The sequence below is a fragment of the Oncorhynchus tshawytscha genome, linkage group LG20 (genome assembly GCF_018296145.1).
Source record: "Oncorhynchus tshawytscha isolate Ot180627B linkage group LG20, Otsh_v2.0, whole genome shotgun sequence".
In the NCBI taxonomy this organism is placed as follows: Eukaryota; Metazoa; Chordata; class Actinopteri; order Salmoniformes; family Salmonidae; genus Oncorhynchus; species Oncorhynchus tshawytscha.
The window spans coordinates 51,132,299-51,140,065 of record NC_056448.1 but is presented as its reverse complement, the minus strand read 5'-3'; positions in this window follow the sequence as shown (position 1 = coordinate 51,140,065).

The window sequence follows — 7,767 nt, the reverse complement described above, 5'->3', positions numbered from 1 at the left end:
GATATCGCTGGGGATAACCTTCTAACCCTTACTGATATCACTGGGGATAACCCTCTAACCCTTACTGATATCACTGGGGATAACCCTCTAACCCTTACTGATATCACTGGGGATAACCCTCTAACCCTTACTGATATCACTGGGGATAACCCTCTAACCCTTACTGATATCATTGGGGATAACCCTCTAACCCTTACTGATATTGCTGGGGATAACCCTCTAACCCTTACTGATATCGCTGGGGATAACCTTCTAACCCTTACTGATATCACTGGGGATAACCCTCTAACCCTTACTGATATCACTGGGGATAACCCTCTAACCCTTACTGATATCACTGGGGATAACCCTCTAACCCTTACTGATATCATTGGGGATAACCCTCTAACCCTTACTGATATCACTGGGGATAACCCTCTAACCCTTACTGATATCATTGGGGATAACCCTCTAACCCTTACTGATATCACTGGGGATAACCCTCTAACCCTTACTGATATCATTGGGGATAACCCTCTAACCCTTACTGATATCACTGGGGATAACCCTCTAACCCTTACTGATATCACTGGGGATAACCCTCTAACCCTTACTGATATCACTGGGGATAACCCTCTAACCCTTACTGATATCATTGGGGATAACCCTCTAACCCTTACTGATATCACTGGGGATAACCCTCTAACCCTTACTGATATCGCTGGGGATAACCTTCTAACCCTTACTGATATCACTGGGGATAACCCTCTAACCCTTACTGATATCGCTGGGGATAACCCTCTAACCCTTACTGATATCATTGGGGATAACCCTCTAACCCTTACTGATATCACTGGGGATAACCCGCTAACCCTTACTGATATCACTGGGGATAACCCTCTAACCCTTACTGATATCACTGGGGATAACCCTCTAACCCTTACTGATATCACTGGGGATAACCCTCTAACCCTTACTGATATCATTGGGGATAACCCTCTAACCCTTACTGATATCACTGGGGATAACCCTCTAACCCTTACTGATATCATTGGGGATAACCCTCTAACCCTTACTGATATCACTGGGGATAACCCTCTAACCCTTACTGATATCATTGGGGATAACCCTCTAACCCTTACTGATATCACTGGGGATAACCCTCTAACCCTTACTGATATCACTGGGGATAACCCTCTAACCCTTACTGATATCACTGGGGATAACCCTCTAACCCTTACTGATATCATTGGGGATAACCCTCTAACCCTTACTGATATCACTGGGGATAACCCTCTAACCCTTACTGATATCGCTGGGGATAACCTTCTAACCCTTACTGATATCACTGGGGATAACCCTCTAACCCTTACTGATATCACTGGGGATAACCCTCTAACCCTTACTGATATCATTGGGGATAACCCTCTAACCCTTACTGATATCACTGGGGATAACCCTCTAACCCTTACTGATATCATTGGGGATAACCCTCTAACCCTTACTGTTATCACTGGGGATAACCCTCTAACCCTTAATGATGAAGCCCCTGATATCACTGGGGATAACCTTCTAACCCCTTAATGATGAAGCTTTTTTGTGACATAGAAAGTAAGTCTCTGAATCGTTCATTAACCTCTCTTCCCCTGACCACACTTCAAACTAACAATGTTCCACTGACCACAGCAGCAGAGTACCAAGGTGATTAAACCTCCTCATCAATATAAAACAACAGGCTGATTTATCTGCTTCCTGTCTCTAGTGTCCGGCTACACTAAGAGTCCTGTCAATAACAGCTAACAGCCTCATTAGGGTTTAGAGGCTGCTTACAGGCCGTAGTACGAGGAAGCTGTTTACAGGCCGTAGTACGAGGAAGCTGTTTACAGGCCGTAGTACGAGGAAGCTGTTTACAGGCCGTAGTACGAGGAAGCTGTTTACAGGCCGTAGTACGAGGAAGCTGTTTACATACCGTAGTACGAGGAAGCTGTTTACAGGCCGTAGTACGAGGAAGCTGTTTACAGGCCGTAGTACGAGGAAGCTGTTTACAGGCCGTAGTACGAGGAAGCTGTTTACAGGCCGTAGTACGAGGAAGCTGTTTACATACCGTAGTACGAGGAAGCTGTTTACAGGCCGTAGTACGAGGAAGCTGTTTACAGGCCGTAGTACGAGGAAGCTGTTTACAGGCCGTAGTACGAGGAAGCTGTTTACAGGCCGTAGTACGAGGAAGCTGTTTACATACCGTAGTACGAGGAAGCTGTTTACAGGCCGTAGTACGAGGAAGCTGTTTACAGGCCGTAGTACGAGGAAGCTGTTTACAGGCCGTAGTACGAGGAAGCTGTTTACAGGCCGTAGTACGAGGAAGCTGTTTACAGGCCGTAGTACTAGGAAGCTGTTTACAGGCCGTAGTACGAGGAAGCTGTTTACAGGCCGTAGTACGAGGAAGCTGTTTACAGGCCGTAGTACCAGGAAGCTGTTTACAGGCCATAGTACGAGGAAGCTGTTTACAGGCCCTAGTACGAGGAAGCTGTTTACAGGCCGTAGTACGAGGAAGCTGTTTACAGGCCGTAGTACGAAGAAGCTGTTTACAGGCCATAGTATGAAGAAGCTGTTTACAGGCCGTAGTATGAGGACGCTGTTTACAGGCCATAGTACGAGGAAGCTGTTTACAAGCCGTGGAAGGAGGAGAGGACCTGAGAGAGACGGGACTGTAGCGTCGGGCAGAATGGCAGCAGAGTGGCCTGGTTATGAGATGAGACAACATTACTGGCTCTGAACAAACATGTTCATTAGGATGATAGAAAGAGGTCTGACCTGAAGATAAAACACCTCCTACACTGATCAAGCAGCCCTCCTAGTACTGGTACAGCGATAACAGCCTTCCTAGTACTGGTACAGCTATAACAGCCCTCCTAGTACTGGTACAGCTATAACAGCCCTCCTAGTACTGGTACAGCGATAACAGCCCTCCTAGTACTGGTACAGCTATAACAGCCCTCCTAGTACTGGTACAGCTATAACAGCCCTCCTAGTACTGGTACAGCGATAACAGCCCTCCTAGTACTGGTACAGCGATAACAGCCTTCCTAGTACTGGTACAGCGATAACAGCCTTCCTAGTACTGGTACAGCTATAACAGCCCTCCTAGTACTGGTACAGCTATAACAGCCCTCCTAGTACTGGTACAGCGATAACAGCCCTCCTAGTACTGGTACAGCGATAACAGCCTTCCTAGTACTGGTACAGCGATAACAGCCTTCCTAGTACTGGTACAGCTATAACAGCCCTCCTAGTACTGGTACAGCTATAACAGCCCTCCTAGTACTGGTACAGCTATAACAGCCCTCCTAGTACTGGTACAGCTATAACAGCCCTCCTAGTACTGGTACAGCTATAACAGCCCTCCTAGTACTGGTACAGCTATAACAGCCCTCCTAGTACTGGTACAGCTATAACAGCCCTCCTAGATGTGGTACAGCTATAACAACCCTCCTAGTACTGGTACAGCTATAACAGCCCTCCTTGTCCAGTTTTGGTTTGGTGGTGTTGACTGCATGCTGTGTGGAGTGGTTGCCGTTTATTGGCTGAATAATATCTTCATAGATCCTCCCATTGTCTAATCGCATGCGCCCAGTAATTTCACAAATATCGTGTGCTATGCCTTTCACCTGTATAGTAAAATGTAGCGTAACCTGGTCACAAGAAAACTATTCGATAAAATACTCCGGTTGTTTTGTGTCCCATATGTTATGAGAGTCACGCTATAAACCCCAGGTGCTTTCACCTGAGAGAGGAGACAGAGGGGTAAACCGGTATATGATATTATTCTGATGGCACATCAGACCGAACACCTATACCTGAGGAATTGTACATCTACGAGACAGAAGGTAAAATATAATCTAATAAAATACATATAATTGTAAATATAAATGTGTATATTTACAGTATCATCCGATTTTGGTTTGACTATTAAGTCAGAAGATATATTCGATTTGGAATAGTTATTTTGATTTGATTCAGTGACTATTTTCCACTGGCCATCTCTGAGAGAAATGATAGACTGTCATATAACCATTTTATTCGATATAATTGATTTGTGGCTTCGACAGGACAGCGCAATTATTGCGGTAGGATAACATGAATGAACACACGTTTATGCACGAATTCTATCATCTCACATGTGTTTCCCGCGTTTACATTTGCACACATAATGATAGAGTAGGCATACATATGTTTTATTTTCATATTTTCATTGCATGAGCTGTCCTGGTACTTTCCTTGAGTTCGTTGAAAAGTTTCATTGTACTCATGCACCTGCTAAAAGGTGCTGCCCATGTTACAGACACGTGATTTGGGTTGCGGACTCTGCTCGAGCCCCTTTCAGGTTGGAACTCTGCATCCTTCAGACAGTCTGAATGTTCAGGAAGGAATACCTGGAACTATAACTATACTATGTACATACTATAGCATAACTATAACGACCTTGGAGTCTGTAAAACAGAGAGACTAAATGTCCTCTGAAATCTGATGCCGGCTGGGCGCCACGTTGTCTGTCTGTCTCTAATTGATTAATCTCCACTTAAACTTTCAGGAGTTTGTTTGCTGCAGCTCAAAGGAATTCCATGTGGAGTGGTGTTTTAATTATTATATAGCGAAAAGTCCATCAATAATTATTATGATGGGATATGGCTCAGTGAATCAGCCTTCTCTTTCTGCGGTTAAACCACTACTACACTCTTATTCTCAAAATAAACCAAAAGGCTATCCTTGCTTCATATATGGCGCCTCTAAAGATTCTATATAGAAGCCCAAAATAAGCCTTTTGTATCTAAAAGTGTTGGTCCATAATAGTATGTTACCGTGTTGGTTGTCAAATGAGTTCCATTAGGCAGCACCATCTGGTCAACAGTGCTCCTGCTCGCACACTTTATCCTGCACTAATATAGCAACTTCAACAGACCTACTAAAGGCTGATTCAGATTTGATTTGTTAATTCAATTGTTCAGAATTGATTTGTGACCAGTTGTATTTTGGCATCTGCTTTGTTTTTCCCTCCACCTGCAGATTTCTGACTGAGAAACTCTCCTGCGTCAGAAGACGTTTTTCTCTCAACGTCAGGGAGAGGTAGAACTATGTATGTATTGTAGAATATAGCCATGTGATTTAGCGATGTGTTCATAACTAAATAAAATAGCCTAGATCTACTGCACGTGTGGCCTGACTTTCAAGAAGTACATTTAGGCTACATAATTCAATTCAACCAAAAGGTTTCAGTCCACTTCCAGATGTTGTTATTGTGCTCATGTAGCCAGCAGTATTTTTTAAATAAAGGCATCATGGTTTTATAATTCAACATTTATGTTTACACACACATCTGGATGTGTAGGGAGGCCACATCATGACGTCAGAGGCCACCACCACACCTGGACATTTTATCTGATAGGCTACTTTAATTTGAGACCATAATCAAGCTATGGAAGAAGAATAATGGAAAAGGTTATTAGGGAACAACACTTACACTTTTCTCAATGAAACACATATTAGATTAATCTAGATTATACTGCAGGGTAAATCTTTACAGATGAAGACACACATGGTCTTTTAATTTAGTGATAGACTGCAGCATTAAATAAGGATTCAAATCCAGGTCAATTGTGCTCGAGCATTAGCAATAGCCTATGTCACCTCCTAATCTGCATATAGCCTAGGCCTACTTGTGATATAACATCAAAATGGCAAAACAGAAAATCCATAGGTCTGCATTATAATTCTCCAACAAAAGCAAATGAAGCCTATTCACTGCTCCCACACGCCCTTCTGCCGCCAAAAGACATGCGGCCTCATCTCTGGCATCAGATGTTGATGGTGTTATACTGGAGGAGATCAGATGATGTATTTCAATATGGTAATGACCCACCCCGGGCGCAGTTCATTTGTTGACTGATTTGAAGTTAAACGTCTCCGTATCACTTAGTCTTGTAACTCTTAATTTATAACGTTGTTTTGTATTGACCCTGCGAGGTCAAACAGCTATTCTGTTTTAAACGCATGATTCATTTCACAGTAGGGAGACCGTCACTAACATGACACGTCATGCATTATCAAAATGGACAATGAATTGATTTCGCACTTCAAATGGTCCAGTATAAAACATTACATTTAGCCCATATTTATATAGTATAATTATCTTCCTTCCACTGGTATTTGTTGGCACACTTCACAGGCCCATCAGTACTTCTACATTGGTGCAAAGCGTCCAAATTAAAGTTTCTTAATTGAAAGGAAAATAAACGTAGGCTATTAAAGTGTAAGAGAAATAATACATATTATTTTATGATATTATCTTGACTTAATTTAGCCTATACCTGTAAAATGCTCGTTTTAAATAATCCAATGCATTGAACTAGTAATGGATTGGTTTAATGAAATAGGCTATTCCTATTAAGTGTAGAACTATTCAATACTTAAACATGTATTCCTCCCTGGCTCAATAAATAATTCTCTCTTTTTTTACCATTGTCATTCATATGCGTATACTCACACCCTGAGTGTCTTTCACGGTGTGACGCTACTATACAGCCTACTCTCCTATAGTCCTAGCTGTACTATTCTAACCCTGGACGGTGGGAAGCTCCTGCCGGTTGATGCTGCTGCCTGGCCGCGTGCTCCGGTGCCTCTGCGGAGGCGAGACAAAAGCTCGAGCAATGACATCTAAATTGGTCTAAAGAGAAACAGATGGGGCTCGCCCTGCGTGCTGCTGTCACGAAGGTCCGGTTTAGGCCAAAAACGATCTGTTAATATTTATTAAGATGAAGGCAGGGAATATATACAAGCAAAATGATAATTCCATTCCGAAAACAAACGAATTGATTGATAAGTGTAGTATATTTAATATTATATTTAATGTATTTATTTAATAAAATGCTGAATATTATGTGTAATCAAAGTAGTCTAAATGTAAAGGGGTTTATTGTATTGACTGAAATCGCATTTATTTGTATTTATAAATATTGACAAATATTTTATTGGAATATCTAGGTTATATTATACCGTTCTTCCATCCCAATGACTAAATATATCCAGTCAAACCTGAACCTCTTGTTGGTTATTCATCCTAGTTGTCGTTAATTCATTTAATTATAATCGGTTTGATCCAGTGTTGATGACGTCATCTCACTACATATCAATACTATTTACATCAATAAACTGTTTAGATAATTGATTAGGTGTTCCGGCTACAAACACTTAATCTGTTTCAGATGAACTGTTTCTCTCTTCCGCCCTGTATCGTTAGTGATGGTAGACATGGTGAGACATATGCGGCCTTCTACAATGATGAAGAAATAGCCGCTCTTTATTACCTTTTCTCCCTCATCTTCTCCTCTCATCTCCGCTTGGAAACTTGATGGATGGATGGATTTCTCTGAATGTTGTCTATGTGGTCTTTAACGGCCAATTTACGGAAGCCCTTAAATTAACTCTTCATGATGACGACAATTAGAAACTTGCTAAATACTCAGAATACATGAAACCAGTTAAGTGATTTTAACAAACTGCATAATTTACCTTACATGTTCACTACCCAGTCAGCTGACAGAAGGCATCACAAGCATTTCACGACACCCGCAATAACATCTGCTAAACACGTGAATTTGACCAATAAAATTGTATTTGATCATATGGCCAATCAATAAATAGTGAACATTTAAATGACATGTAATTGCTTGGTTCCGCTAGAAGCCTATTGACACACGGTTCATTGTATTCCTGCATGGGAAATCATAAATGTAC